Source organism: Symsagittifera roscoffensis, chromosome 1 (genome assembly GCF_963678635.1).
Source record: "Symsagittifera roscoffensis chromosome 1, txSymRosc1.1, whole genome shotgun sequence".
In the NCBI taxonomy this organism is placed as follows: Eukaryota; Metazoa; Xenacoelomorpha; order Acoela; family Convolutidae; genus Symsagittifera; species Symsagittifera roscoffensis.
In genome coordinates, this window is record NC_087062.1 from 22,016,024 (window position 1) to 22,033,728 (window position 17,705).

Genomic DNA, 17,705 nt, shown 5'->3' on the forward strand with positions numbered 1-17,705 from the left:
AATGACAGAACAAATAATACCCCAAGAAGAAATAGACAAATCAGAACATAGAAAAACAACAAGACTCCGAAATCAACCACGTAAAAACTACAAAATGTTCATCCCCCAATCTAAAATATTAAAGAAAGTAGAATTTAAAAAGTAATTTTAAGATTTTATACTTCACAATCTTGAAACCCCCGTAACATTTTTCATTTCAATTTTTCAAAATAACATGCTCACAAGTACGCATTAATTCTAGTTCAAAATAGACCAATAGGATTCATCCAATCCGCCACTTTCTCTAACTCAAACTAAGATCAATTAGACGAATAATCTAGAACTCCAGGCACATCTCTAACTATAACTTTACAACCTCCAGGTCAAAAATAAGCAAACCACTCCAACTTGACAGCTAAAATAAATATCACCATAATACCGTACCCCTCCCTTATCTAATAAACCAAAGATCAACAATATTTCCCCAACTCAGACCACGAATACCCCCAAAACAAATTTGATAACTTAGCCTAAAGTAACAAAATGAAGATTTTAATTAGCCTAAAGTATAAAAATCTCACCATACCCCGGATCATTTGACAAACAAAAATAAAGAAAAAGACGACCTCCCAGTCACCATGAAAATTGCCCCCAACAATTTTTTACAAAACTCAACCCACTTGTCAAAAAACTAATAAATAATTCGACCACACTAGAAAATCGCCTCAAACAGCAAAAAATATTCGACCAAGAGATCATTTCTTAAATGCTCTTCTCTCAAACAGTTGCTCAAATACTTATAAATTTTAAACATTTTTTTTCAATACTTGAAGCCTTTATAATATTTCTTTTTGATATACTTGAATATTTTCTAATAATCCTAATCATTTTTTGTAACATTTTTTTAATTTTCTACACTATACTCGAACTATTCCTCCAACTTTCCAAAACCCTTGAATATATCCACAGGTACGATTTTAACAACTTGTCTAAATGATACGAACAATTTTCAGTAGAACTGATATTTTTTTATTGTTTGTAATTTTCATAACATTTTTATCATCCCTCATTTTGACAATATGTAAATGTATAAAGAAAGCAATCATCACATTTGCCCTAGCAACAATTTTTCTAATTATTTTTTTGGAAGAATATTATAATAAACATAAGCCACTAAAGTAACAATTCAAAAATCCATCAAAAATTGCTACCCAACAGTCACAGAATCAGTCTTCACCGACATCATCCCAAGATAATCCAACACCACCTTCAACTACTCAAAATCCTCAAACATCTACACGAATTTCTTTTCAAGACAATCCATACACTTTTGAAGAACGGCACGCTCGTTTATCTGAACCACTAGAACCAGTTCAACGACAAGCATCTCTAAGTGAACCAACATATAATCTTTACCCAAAACTACCACAAGAACTAAGTAGAATACGAAACCTTAGTCAAAACCAAAACACAACAGAAATAAATAGACAAATTATACATCCTCGACGAAATAGAAATTTTCAAACTCCCCGAGTTCATTTTGATATACCTCAATCCCCATCACAAACCACTCCAGAAAACACCACTGGTATCACACCAGAAACTCCTACACTTTTTTCACAACGAAGCACTTCAAGTCTACCTTCAGACTACTTAGGTTCAACACCAACATCTGAACAGATACGTGAAAATCCCTTTAACCCCCCAAACCTAACATCACGACTGCCATATTGGACTACACATTCATTTACACAAGGTGAACCAAATTTAGTCAATGACCCCATAGATATTTCTACAGATACAACAACATCCTCATCACTACCAGAAACATTATCACTACCATCAACACCATCAATTAGTCAAATCTCACCGACACCTTTTAACTTAAATTTTCCAAATAATCTCGACGCCAGATATCGAGAACAATCATCAATAAATATTCCTTTAAGACTAGATTGGAATACATTCACAGCACCTCCACCATTATTTGGACAACATCAAGAAAGTAACCGCCTTCATAACTGGGCACTTAATAGATTACAATATCGCCAAGATATTCACAACGATATCCGTGACCACAATATTCAAATACTCCAACAAAACAGTTTACAATTAAAGTTTGAAATCACAGTTAAATTAAACAATATTACACAACATCCCTACCCATTAAATCCACCTAACATAACAGCTCAATCACTACCACCACCGTTTATAACTACTGAAGTAATATATAAATACGACAGATACACCAAAAACACAATTGGTTACATTACATTTTATAACCCATACTCAGGATTATCATACACATGTATATTCTAAAGTTATTAATTTTTCTCCAACTCCTTTTTCTAGTAACCTCAAATCAAAACATAAACCCTTCCCCTCGTACAGGACCACAAGATTTATTAGTAACACATTACGATTGCGAAGAAAATGAACAAAAAACACTACACAAATATGCAATAAATCAAGTATCACAATGTGAAACAGAACCACAAGCTATAGAAACCACAGATATAATAGCAACACTCTATTCCAAAGCCCGAGCAACAACAGTTACAGGTTATAAATTCACAGCGACATTTTCCGAAAAGAAAGTACATTGTTCACAAGTCTCGAACGGAAACAAAAACCGACTTGACCATGAATCATTCTATCAAAGTAATATAGAACGTCTTTTACATCTCAATCCCGACGATTGTAAAAATGAATTACTTAGACTAAACATCACACAAAATAAAAATTCCCAAAGAAAATTAGTTAATTTTCAAGTTTTTTCAGACTCTGTACACCAATCACAACTTGAAAGACACCAAGGACATATAAAACTAGACGAAAAATACCCGTATAACGGCGCACACGGACGATTAACCTATGACCTACATGATAAACATTGGATACCACACATTGGTATAAATAACCCATCAAACTGCAAAGCAGACACGAAAAATAAAGGATACCAAGAAATAATGTTTTTCGATTGGAAAATACAACTCGAAAAAATACAACTCACACGAGATTTATCTGATAATACAATGATCTATCAAGGAATCCGACTACCTTGTAAAAATGATCAAGGATATTGCGACCCTACAACAAGAACACAAGCAACAATTGTTTGGTTCCCCGAAGATACATGTACAACATTTCAAGTAGCAAAAATACACGCTCGTATGATAAAATTTCACGAAAAATATTTTATACAATCAATTCCATATGAACAAGTCCATCCATCACGAAAACTAAGTTCTGATTTTAGAAACATAGACAATATAGAAAATAAATTGACACGTTTTCAAATATATCAAGAAACAGAACTTGCATGTAAATACAGGAATCCACTTCACAGAACACAATACTCTGAAATATTAGTTGAATACGAAAAAGGATTCGACATGACCACTGGAAAAGTAAAAATCGACCCATATGCCACAGGTCATCCTCTAAACGAAGGAACATCCTATATACCAGTTAATTTTGAAAAAAGCAACGGACAACCTGGTGGACATCTAAAACCTTATGACACCAGAAGCACACGCTTACAAGAATTATCACTAATGAATACTACATATTTCGGTAATATCCACTATGATATTCATTTGGATATGAAACTAGACTATACAATTAGCCGCATTTTTCAAGAAATGTCACTCTCCGAATTAGAAACACTACACCAACTATGCGAATTAGAACGAACACAAATATTACAATCACTTGCACTAGCAGTATTAAAAATACCCTACGCAGGATACTTATTATCAGGAAATAGATCAAATTTTTTAGACTACGAAGGAAACATCTTATGGTTTTATACTTGTACTAAAAAAGTATCACCACTATACGTTTTTGAAGATAAACGATGTTATAAAAGAATCCCTATCTTTTATAAGAATAAAGTACATTTCGTGGATACACTTTCACGAAGAACCTATTTCTGGGATACCGCAGTCCCATGTGGATCAGAAAATAGCCACAATGTAGTACAACTAAACCCTGATGAAAATAAATATTATCTTCTCACTCCATATCCCACATTAATGCAATCACTCAAAAAATTTTCACCAGAAAGCATTCGCGCTATCGCTCGAAACCCAAATATAGACTTACAATCAATAGGAATCTATTCAAAATCAGATATTCAACATCACATTAGAACACAACAATTCCAAGAATTATTAACACAAATGGACACTATACAAAGACAATCAATAGACCAAAATTTACGCAAACTTGCAGAAACCGCAGGATTTGCCGATATCTACACACAAGACTATAGCGGATATTTTAAAGACATTAAAGATTATATATATCTAAACGGCGAAAAATACCGTCCCCAAGATATATCACCAATCAACATTTTTAGCTTTGTTACACTCAAGAATGAAATCCTTGATTTTCTAGGATGGCCCTACTACATCTTAGAAAAATTGACTATTTTATACGCAATGTTTAACTTTATTGGATTTCTTTTCTCACTCTTAAAAGGAATCTACAATACATGTGCTATACACACACAAGTAAACAGACAAGCAAGCGTAGCACGCATACTCTTTGCAGGATTTTTTGGAATTTTTTCCACATCTATAAACAAAATTCTTTTAGACGCACAAATAAAAGAATATAACACAAAAATAACAACACGACAAAATACATACGACGAAGAACATAACAATGTCGACACACAGCCAACGGCACCACAATTACCACCCCTACCAAATAACCATCCACTATCCCTAGTCCCACGAAATTTTCGAAATTTAGCAATCACACATAATCCAAATTTTCGACTCAATACATCGCAAAGTCCCGTCCAACATATAATAACACATCAATCACAAGATGATAATACTTATGAACAAATTATTGAACAGCCCCATACCACCGCTTTTCAATCTCAAAATAATAATTTTTTTAGCCCACGATGAGCCGCCAACTTGGATCACTACACCGATCAAATTCCCATCCAACCAATCTTACCTCTCCAATCCCAATCATACCACTTTTTGCTTTTCCGCCACCCGATTTTCCATCTAGCAATGTAACATCAGGCATGAATTCCGACACTAACTCACATATTTCAGTTTTATACTCCATCTCACAGCTAAATAACCCGAATATTGAAACCCCCGATGAATTTGCCGACTCAGAACCATCCCCATCCAATAATTTTCATAACCCTTCTAATTTTTCTCAACCTCCTTTTCAACCCATATTATCCAATAACCCTGACCCCATCACTCCCACACCCTCTTATGCTTCCCAAGTTACCCCAACCTACTCCTCATACCATTCTGACCAATCATCTCATTCTCCAGACACCCCCCGAATCTCCCCAGAGCTAGATAATTTTATTACCCTTCAACAACAACCCTACCACCTTAATACCCCAACCATAAACCAAATCTCCTCCACAGTAAATTCATCCAACCCCCCTACCCCTACACCCTCTTCGAATTATACTGAATCATTAACACCATCATCCACATCCACTATATCTTCACTAAACACTAATAGAGCTTACCGCACTTTTAAAAGAAAATTCCCCAACCATCCTTTCCCAGCAAAACCAGGAACAGCCCGTGAATACATCAACCACCCCCAGCATACTAACACTAAAGAATTTTTAGCTATCACTTTACCCTCGTTTCCACAATACACCTTAAACACCCCTCACGACGCTAACGAAACACGCAACTTTGTAGATGAATACGTTTTAATGCCCACTCTCTCTTGGACCTCATACTATCATTTCACTAACCCTCTTTGCTTACCTTTATCCAGCACTTCCGTCGATATAGAACGAAATAAGGACATGCTATATCAACTCACTACACCACTAACCGCTAGACAATTTACTTACGTTGGATATAAAAAATCACTAAAAACACACACTGCACCTAGAGCTAATGAATATACACTAGAATACTACGATCACAACATCATCAGAGCTAACCAAGATCAATTCTTAGACGACGATCGCTTCGCTAATCCACAAATCACCGAGAAATTTTTTATCAAGACACCATATGTATTTACACTAAACATCTTCGACCGAAAGTTTGATCACATTATTTCAGAAGCACTAACAAACACACAAGCATACGAAAGTTTTAAAGAACGCTTCCAAATCTTTTCACTAACCTTTCATTTCCTTGCACCACACGAAAGAGATTTACACTGCTCACACGATATTATGTTGCGCACTAAACAAACACATACATACAGTTACTATCGTTTCATCCAAAATCACTTTGACCTCCACACACCCTCTAGACAACCACACCATCGTTTCCAATTCATCAATTCAAAATACACTTCACCATATTTCCTAAATTTCACATATTGTATTAAAGACACTAACCTCCATGGTATTCTTCGTAATTATGACCCCATAACCCAAATGTACATTTTCTGCCCCATCACCAAGACCTTCAACGCCGAAGAATCCCGACCCTTCCTTATCCCGCACGAGTTTGTACAGCCTATAGAAATCCCAATTTTAGAATTCATCCACAACACTAAATTTAACCACAAATTATATAGCTTAATCCAAAACACACCTTATGAGTTTGCAGTAGGCACTGAAGAACTAACCACTATTAAGGCACTCCAATTGCTTTGGCCACTGCTTCAAACTAAAAATATCATCCGCATCTTAGCTAAACTACTAACAACTTCAGAACTAATTCACGACATCTTCCCCCACGGTTTTTTCCCCGACGACTAACAGGTAAGTATGAATTAAATGAATATTACTAACTAATTAAAATATTAAAAAACTCACCATTCTTTATTCATGTTTTATTTAGATTTTTAGCCTTCATCCTAGATCATCTGAAAAATTCACAAAAAAAAAATAAAAAAATAGCAAACTTCTTCAAAACTGTTTAAGACCCTATTAAACTTTTGCACCAACAATTAAATAAATATAATACCAATGCAGTAAATTAATTTATAAAATTTTCCCCCAAAAGCAGTAAATCTAATTATGATGAAAATTTGTATCTTAAAATTCCCCCATAACTAGCAGTAAATTTCCAAATTCTATGCAGTAAATTAATAAAATGCAATTGCAGAACTAACCTTTTGATATTTTCATTCATTCGCACAGAAATTCTATCCACACTCGCACAGCTCGCCCACGAAGAATTGTTTAAAATAATGAATTTCAGTTTCAAGTTTTCACACTCAACAACTCTAACATATAATAACATGTTTCAAACTTTCCTTTAACCCGGTTGGAAAGGAATCATATACTAAACAAAACTAACCAACGCAGCTTACTAAATACCACAAATCATAGAATAACAGCATGACTAAGAAAAGGAAACCAACGGTACCCAAACCGGATTAACCCAGTTTAAAACTGGATAATTTATTCTTTTGAAGACTATTACAAAGTCTTAGAAAGAAATAATAAAACACAAAAAAGTCGAAAGACAAACCCATACCACAAACAATTTGCTTTTTGGAAAAAGTACATAACCAACAAGACATAAGTAAAACCACAACAAACCCAACATAAAACGTTGTCACATAACAGGACCCCTCACAAACACCGCATGAAATCATACTCCCACTCCTGGCCTAACCCGCCAGGAAAGGACGTCCTGAGCATGCTCTATAGCCGGCCTAACCCACCGCGCTACATCCACGCTTTGTGACCACACCTTTATTTTTAATAAGAGCTACTCAAGGGTGAGTAACTCTTCAAAATAACCGAACTAAAACAAAAAGCTTTTGTGAAAACAACTAACTAAAATCATTATTAAAAAATATTAAACTAATAAAAGTTTTATAAAATGTAAAATCACATGATGCAATATATAGATCAGAACACAACACTAAGGACGAACATCAAAAGACAAAACGACCCCACTACACTCGAGAGAGAATGACCAACTACAATCGATATGCCGCTCACAATCACAACTCAAAGGATTTAGAGTACGACTTGACTTCGCAGAAAAGGACTTCATTGAACTAGACCAATGACCACCTCGATGTTCAAGTATACGTACAGATCCGAGTAACCAGGCATCCCCTCCACGCACAATCTCCACGCCATTCCCAAGCTAGATCAGACACAAAAGAAGTTCTCCCCGAAGAACAGAAAAACCTGACATAGCCAACGATTCTGAAATCAGAATTGATTTTGTTGCAGAGACTCAGTCGTTGTCACAAGAAAAACACAACGTCTTATGTCTCTAACTCCAGCTTCCTGGAACTTCCTTAACAAAAAGAAAACAAAAGAAATATGATGTTCGCCAAATACCAACGTCCATCATCCACCCTTGAATTACAGAAGAACTGTTCTAAAAAACTCTGTAAAACCCGGATGGGTGGAACCTGATCTAAACTATATTTTATGATTGGATAAATTAAATGTTTTACCAATGTAAAGTATTTAATATTAACCAATCACGATCCATCTAACTAACAACCCACTTATTTGTAAGTGCTGAAGTTACTTGTAATTTCAGCACCAGAGAGATTTGAATTTAACTTAGAAATTAGTTGGACTCTCCCGAGCACTTCAGCAGCCGCAATAAACCAGTATACCCTAGATCTATTGAGCCTAGCAGAGACTAGTTAAACAACCTGAGACTAGATAGTATAAGAGTAAGATTAGGATCGGTATTAGACTAAGAAGTTGCACGAATCTATCCGGCCGAAAATAAGATAGCGTGACGAGCAGACGGTGTACCCTATCCGAAATTACTCTATGAGTTATACCCATAGGTCCTAACTCAATCTGCTTTCTGGTCCAATTTTTTTCTGACTATTTACCCTAGTCTACCAAGAAAGGATATTTTACAAGATCTTGTAAGATTCTTCCAAATGAAGACCCCTACCGCTTTTTGTAACTAAAATCAGTTTCTCAGAAAACTTATTTACTGTTTATAGAACTTTTTATGAAACAGTTTTTTTCGTTAGATCAATCAATTTTATATAGTTAGGCTAAACCTAAGTCTCTTCAATACAGCAGTTCATACGTAAATAATTTATTTTCCGTCTGAATAATTATTTCTCCGACTTTCATTAACCCAATGAAGCAATGATGATACCGCGAGCTGTTACAATTTCCTCGAACTTCGCTTGACTCCCTCCCTTGTCGGGATGATGAACCAAAGCTAAGGCTCGAAATTTCGTTTCAATTAGGGCGACATCTTTTGAGCCTTGAGGCACACTCAATTCATCGTAAGCATTTTTCAGTGACATCTGTGGTGACACATTGAAAAATCTATCCATGAGTCGTCTGGGAAGCTCTCCTATTCCTTCAAGAAGTTGCCAAATGGTTATTCGGCCTTGCCACCATTGTTTGATAAAGTTCCACAAACTGAAAACCTCGATCGCTAAACTGCCCACTCTCACTGCAACTTCCCATCCGGTGCTGTTTGAACTCATGATTGGCTAAAGTACAAATTCATTTTCTAGATAAATACTGTCCAATACTTTAGGCTTTTATCCAGCTCTATTAAGATATCAGACGAGTATAAGCTTAGACAGCCTGGATAACGGACTATACTCAGACATATTGGATAGCCTTTTATAGATCCTCTGCAACTAGCAGAAATCACAATTATTATAATGAACAGTTAATTGCTCCTCGAGCATCTATTATTGCAAATGTCATAACTAAAAGGACTATTTCACCAAAAAACTGTATAATTTTTCACGACTTCCAAAAAACTGCTAGTAACAAAATCAAGTTTTCAGTAGAAAAAACACCCGTATCATCAATAATTCTAAAAGCTTCATCGAGAGTCGGAGCTAAACATCAGCAGCGTTAAATTTATTCAATTAAGTGTTTTGTATCTAAGTGAAGCGTTAAGTTTTATGATTAAAAAAATGATATACTTTTTTGTTTTTCTATTTAACTTTTAACTACTCTCCTTAACGGTAAGTAAAAACAAAATTGAAATCTTTGGCGCCTGCTTACCTAATAATGAAACCAAACTGCCTGTGTACATTCAATTTGGAACTATACAGTTTGATGCTTACGCTTCAATATAACAAAAATTATTTGTCGTTGAATTTCTTATTTTGCCGAATTGACAATTTTTAAACCGCTACAACTTAAGAAAAATTTGTCCCAGACATTTTTCCAGTTGACACTAATAAAATCTTATGAAAAACGAATAGTCAAAAATTCAAACGCTGGAAAAAAATTTCAAAGTTTTAGGCACTGTTTCTTAGCTCAAATAATTAGTGGATCAATCGGACATTTTTTTTGAAAAAACAGTAGAAAATTAAATTGAAATTTTTCCCAAAATTGGTGTGGGTTGAAGAGCCATGCATAATTGTTATTTTCATGCCATATGAAAAAATGGAAGCAAAAATGTTTATTTTAGTCGCTATTTGTTAATTACCGTTTTTTGTCAGATATCAAATTGGTATCGAGAGTTTGGCTTCTATGTTTCGTTTTTTTCGCAAACCCAATAGTTTTTTGAATAGAAAACAAACATTAAACGTTAGCCCCAGCCACTCTGCAAAAAACACTATAATTTTCATTGCAAACAAATTGACAAAACTGCATAAACATTTGGAGAAAAGGTTGATTTTTTCAAAAAAAAAAAATAAATCTCAAGCTCATTAACCTGCCCATTGTGATTCACTTTTAAAACATTTTACATTTTTGCTTAAGAAACTGGAGAAAAAAGTCTTGGTCAAAGCAGTTTTTGCCCTAATATCGAAACTACCCGGGTTGACCTCCATAGACCAAAAATGTTAATCATACAATTTCATAAACTTAGTCTATGAAAAAATAGTACTCATACAATATTCATATGTTGTGTCATTGAAAATTGTGTCATTGAATTTGCGAAGAAATTTTTTCTTGTTTCGGCATGAAATTCGGTGTACTGTACTAAATAAAAAAAAAGAAAACTTTTTGTCAAAAAAATGCTGATAATACAATTTTCATTTATGAAAATTGTATGAGTAGCAGTTTTTTGATGGCGACAACAAAATTTTCTTTGAATTTTTTCTTTGAAGTTATTTCAAAATTGCCCTCAAAATGTTTTTTTTTCGCAAAACGAATTTTGTACTCAAACAAACATTTTTCAAAAAAACTTTTTTTGCAAGCAAAACTTAATTTTTTGTTTGTTTAACGTGGTCTTGGATACACTAATAATAGATTTTTTTCCTTTCTGCTTAATAACTTTTTTCAAAAACGCTAAAAACTCCTCTTTCTGTTGTATATCATGTTCATGTAAGCCTTGATCAATGTCTGGTAATTTAAAAAAACTTTCTTTATATTATTTGTGTTAGACAGAACTATGACATTTCAGGCCGTTTTCAATGCATTTTTAAAGCGAGCCGGTCAAACCTTCGCTTACACTACGTTTGGGTAAGCAAAGTTTTTGTGTCAGATGTTCAGTTACAAACAAACAAAAGTTTTAGAAATAAGTGTATGAAGAAAAACTATTCATTCAAATTTCATACATTTAGCTAAATTGGTGTCAACGAATTTCGATGACCTTTTTTCTCGTTTGTTTGGCATAAATTTTGCTGTAGCGTTTTTAATAAAGCAGATAAATTTTTAGTTAAAAAAATTCTCATGATACAATTTCCATATATGAAAATCACTTATCAAGGTCATTTCATGCAATTTTTTATTGCATGAAAAGTGTATGTTTAGCCTTTTTCCATAAAGGAAAATTGTACGACTAGCATTTTTGGTCAACCCGGGTATTTGATATGAAACACAGGACCACTCTAGCCAGTTTGCGTAGTAAAACTTGTTAAGGAGCACCCAACACATAGAAAACTTGGAGAGGGGAAATGATTCAAACTGGCTTACAACGAACGCAAACTGAAAAAAAATTGAAAATTAAACAATTATAGCCTCACCTGAATGAAAAGATTGGTTAAATCATCAACACAAGCAAAGTTAGTATGAAATTTAGCCCTGTGATAATAATGCAGCCGTTTAATTCAAATTTGTTTCAGCGCGAAACTATGATTACTTGTGTCTGTCGACATTGTGTCTGTCGACATTTAAACATTGTGTCTGTCGACATAATTGCACAACACCGCTGTAGAAAGTATGTTTAACGAAAATGAGGGGGACCGATCGTTTAGCAGACCAATTTTTTAGCATAAAAAAGGAAAAATGAGTCTTTCAGCAAACGAACGTAATAAAAGGATGGATGATTGATTGACAGACTCAAAAAGACGCTCAGTCTGGGGCCAAGCTTCCCCAATTAAGTCAACTATCTCACGATTTGTCAATAAACCTATCAACTTCAAAAGCACAACAGTCAAAATTAGCGGCAAAACAAAGATTTACGCCCAAATAAAACTCGTGTTAAATTGAAGCGCAGCGGAGCAAGCGGTCGCTTATCGCCAATGTCGCGTGTGAAGTTAGCTATCACACTTTATATTTGCTCTGAGTCTGCTAAAACAAGTCCGCTAAAAAACCGGTCAGCTAAAATCCCTAGACCCGACAATGAGGCACTAAACCAGGGCGTTTCAAAATCAAACTAAAGTTTTATTAATATTTACAAATTTTAGAACAAGAATCCAGTTCAACAAAAGTGCGAAAGAACGATTTGTGACATTTATTTAGCATTTTGAATATTGTGTCAAAATAATTGCAAAACAACGCTGTAGACAGTGAACTTCGTTAGATGAATTTGTTTTTCCTAACTTCGGATGCCCGAAAATCTGTTTAAAGAAAACGGAAATCTCAACTAGGGCGTTTAAAAATCAGATCAAAGTGTTTTTATTACACACCAATGTTTTAAACTGCCTAAAACATTTTTTGGAAAAAAATTTGTCCCAAAAATAGGGCTGAACTCAAGCAAACAATTTTCGATTTAAAAAGCTCAATTTAAAACTGGATTATTTCAAATATAACGGAAATTATATTTAACCCTCGTTTACTTTATCCCATCGTTTGCTCCCTTAAGCGACGAGAGCACAGCAAAGATCAATCTGTAATAAAAGGAAAATTCCAAGATCAAATCTTTATTCCCCTCTCCTCAAATTTCAACATGGCCAGAACAAATCTCAAAAAAAAACAAGACTGCTCGTATCAGGGCGAAACCTTGATTGTTTTGACTGCCTTTTATTAAAAGTAATTAAACAATGAAATTTTTTTTCTCTAAAATTTGAAATTTTTTAAAATTAAAATCATCCCCTCACACGCCATATTAAGTACAAAATGATAGAATTCGCTCTTTGTAACAAATCAATTATGGCAAATAAGCTTCTTTCAACCAATTTGGAACACATTCTAAGACGGTTTAAATCTCCCTCACGCGTTATTAGAGCGAAATAAGATGCGCGTTAATTGTCCCAAATTGGCCAAACTGGCAATCTTTCAGCCCCCATAACTTAACAAAAAAGATAATCATTGGTGAAATCTCTTTTCAAAGATAAGCTCAGGACAACAATACTTTTTGAATGGTATAAAAAATCTGTCAAAAATGGCTAGTTAAAAAGTCGAAATTTGTCTGAAAAAAAACCCCATCCCGAGCACAAACTTTGAACTTTGTTTTTTTTTCTGAAAATATTTTTGAAAATTCTGTCCCTAATCTTAATACATATTAACCTGTATTTGGGATGTATCCGTGTATGTATTCTTTTTGGTCTACAAAATTGTGGAAACTTTTAATTCTTGAAAAACTTGTTTCAAAAAACTTGCTTCGGTCTATGACAAAAATTGAACTATTTCATTAGTTTAATAGCTTCAAACAAAATTTCAAATTTTGGTTTTATTTTATAGATTGTTTTTTTTTCAGATAAAAAAATATATTTGCTCCAAAACTTGATTTCAAAAAGAACCTCTGATCTAAAATTTTCTTTTAAAAGCTAACCTGAACTTTTTTTGCTACGGAAACACAGAATGCAACAGAAGAAAACTTGGAAGGAAATGCTAGCCAAAAATCTACAATGAAGAACAAAGTCATTGCATAAAATTGAGCAAAGATGACCTGAGTTATATAATTGTTATGTCACATCGTTTATTTTTATTTTTCAGGGATTCTAATTTTGAGGGGGGAGCGCGCGCCAAATAAACGCAGTTTTTTGGTCAACATTTTCCAAAAACTGTCTAAAAACGCCTTTTTTGGACTGTTTTTTTTCCAATTTTTTGCCTGCTTTGATTTTACTGATTTCGGTCAGCTTAAGAGATTTTACACCTTACTTTTACAATTATTTTTACACCAGAGTCAAGTAGAAATGCGGTGATTTGGCGTACGCGGCTGTTCGGTATCATATTTAATTATACATTACTCGTCCCATATTTGTACTTGTACCTTGATTAATCGGTCTCCCATTCTTATTTTTTTCTACTCCTGCTGTTTGTTTTTTCCTATTTCTAGAATCAAACTTCTATTGGGGAGGGAGAAGTCGTAGAAATTGAATTTTTGTTTCATGTATTGAGGGTGGGATGGATAAAAGAATGGTTAAAAAAGAGCCGAACAAAAAAAAGCTCGACAAAATTTTCGATTTTTTTTTGAAATCCGCCCCCCCTCGAGAAAATTCTAGATCCGCCTCTGGTCCTATCTTAAAAAGAAGTCCAACAAAACTCGGTCAAAAAATTTGAAATTTGTTTAGAAGATACCGAAAACTAAATCGAACAACGTCTCTGAGTAGACCTTGAACAAACTTACATGAAGCTTAATTTACCTTGAGTACAACTTTTTCCAGCTAACCTGCAGAAACCATTTCTGAAGTACATACATCCCCACTATGACCAGCAAGGCCATGGCCACTCCAATCATGGATCCACGTACAGGTTTTTAAACTTAAGACTGTGTAATACAAACATATCATCATCATTTCAAAAATTCAAAAATGCTTGCCCATAGAGTTGCTCAAAGCTAGTAATTTACGGAATATAAGTTTGGGCGATCATTTGTAGCATGCGACAATTCATACTAAGGATAGTCGGTTGCTGTGCACTTCATAAGTCCAAAAAAAAATTTCTTCAATTTAATTGTTTTTTGCACAAGATGCTATGAAAAAACTACATAAACGCGTAGAAAATTAGTAAATTAGACATAATTGACAACAGTTGTGCAAAAAAATGAATAACAAACGAAAAAATGAAAAAAATATATTTAAAAACAATTTTGTAAAATTTTTTGCGCAATTAGTTTCAAAATTTATCAGAAAACATTTTTTTTTGAGACAAGGAAGCGCTAAACGAAGCATTCAAAACTATTTTTGCTTTCATCAAAACTAAGTTTTCATATAACGGACGTTACTCGATCCTTTACTCGTTCGAATTGAAACTAAACCTGAAAATTTTCAAGCCGTTTTTTCTACACACTGGGACAAATTTTGAATGTCGTTTGAATCTCAGCTGAAATGGCTTTAATATAACATATACTACTCAATCCACTCTGATGAATAATTGTGGTACCTGATTTTCCCTTGAAACACACCCAAATACAAAGTTTCTCATCATTTTCAATGTACAAGTAAAGACCGCGTGAACCGCTTGGCTCCCTCAGTGCGTTTGACGCTTAACCACGAATTACACGAATTGCCACACAATGATAAGTGCCACATATCATGAATTGTTGCTTGTTGCAACTGTTCCCTCACAGTAAAAAACCTTCTCTAGTCATATTTGTATCTAAGAATAATTGCAAGTAGGTTCAAGTTTAACCTTTGCCCAGTTCTTCCTGATCTTGACGTTGGCGGATGTCTTCGTTCGCATGGAAGAGAGATGGCAACAGGATGAACAACAACGCACACCGCTGGAACACCCGGTAGTGCAAAAAACTCCAGAATTTATGCACCTGAAATTAGACAATTAGTTTTACCAATACCCTTTTGAAAGGAGGTGTAAGACTAGTATTTAATAGGGTCAGGCATATCTATAGAAACTACAGGAGAAAAAACAAATTGTTGCCGTCCATATTTCATACCGAAGAATCGTTGAGGCAATTATGTAGTTGCAGTTTGAACCTGCTAGTAATACTGATTTTCCTAAACTCGAGATTATGTGTATTTCGAGCATGAGCAGTTTTTTTGACAAATTGGATCATTCAAACCAGGTGCGGATTTAGGGGGCCCGGGGGACACGGACGCCCCCCCTCAGGGATTCGACCCCCTGCCGACCCAAAGGGTCCCCCTTTGATACTTTTTCAGAAATCCATTTTTGGCCGACCGACCCTAAAATTTTTTCTAAAGGCGCCCGTGGCGCCAATATATACTAATTTTGAGGGGGAGCGCGCGCCGAAAAAAAACGCGATTTTTTTTGTCAAAATTTTCCAAAAAACGCTCAAAAACTGATTTTTTGACTGTTTTTTCTAAAATTTGACTGCGGCGCAGAAAATTTTACCAAAATAGGGGCAAAACAGTGCTTTGGGAGAGCTCGAAAAATCAATTTGGTGGACCTAAAAAAAAGTCGTTAAAATTTTGGAAAATTTTTTGAAAATCCGCCCCCCCTCGAGAAAATCCTAGATCCGCCCCTGCCCGTATCATCAATAATTCTATATTCTTCATCGAGAGTCGGAGCTAAACATCAGCAGCGTTAAATTTATTCAATTAGGTGTTTTGTATCTAAGTGAAGCGTTGAGTTTTATGATTAAAAAGAACGATATATTTTTTTGATTTTTCCTGTAAATTTTAACTCCTCTCTCGAACGGTAAGCAAAAACAAAATTGACTTCTTTGGCGCCTGTTTACCTAGAAATGAAACCAAACTCCCTGTGTACATTCAATTTGGAACTATACAGTTTGATGCTTTTGCTTCAAAATAACAAAAAAAATTTGTCGTTAAATTTCTTGTTTTGCCGAATTAACAATTTTTAAACCGCTACAATTTTAGAAAAAATTTTGTCCCAGGAATTTTTTTTCAATTGACACTAGTAAACTCTTATGAAAAACGAATAGTCAAAAATTCAAACTCTAGAGAAAAATTAATAGTTTCAGGCACTTTTTTTAGCTCAAATAATTATAAGGTGGATCAATCGGACATTTTTTCTGAAAAAACAGTAGAAAATTAAATCGAAATTATTCCCAAAATTTAGAAGATACCCTATGGGAAAAATTGAGGCATTTATGTAGTTGCAGTTTGAACCTGCTAGTAATACTGATTTTCCTAAACTCGAGACTATGTGTATTTCGAGCATGAGCAGTTTTTTTTGACAAATTGGATCATTCAAACCAGGGGCGGATTTAGGGGGCCCGGGGGACGCGGACGCCCCCCCCATCAGGGATTCGACCCCCTGCCGACCCAAAGGGTCCCCTTTGATACTTTTTCAGAAATCCATTTTTGGCCGAACGACCCTAAAATTTTTCTAAAGGCGCGCCAAAAAAAAAACGCGATTTTGGCTTAAACGAGCGTAATAAAAGGATGGATGATTGATTGACAGACTCAAAAAGACGCTGAGTCTGGGGCCAAGCTTTCCCAATTAAGTCAATTATCTCACGATTTGTCAACAAACCTATCAACTTCAAAAGCACAACAGTCAAAATTAGCGGCAAAACAAAGATTTACGCGCAAATGAAACTCGTGTTAAATTGAAGCGCAGCAGAGCAAGCGGTCGCTTATCGCCAAGGACGCGTGTGAAGTTACCTATCACACTTTATAATTGTTCTGAGACTGCTAAAAACAAGTCTGCTAAAAAACCGGTCAGCTAAAATCCCTAGACCCGACAATGAGGCACTAAACCAGGGCGTTTGAAAATCAAACTAAAGTTTTTGTTAATATTTACAAATTTTAGAACAAGAATCCAGTTCAACAAAAGTGCGAAAGAA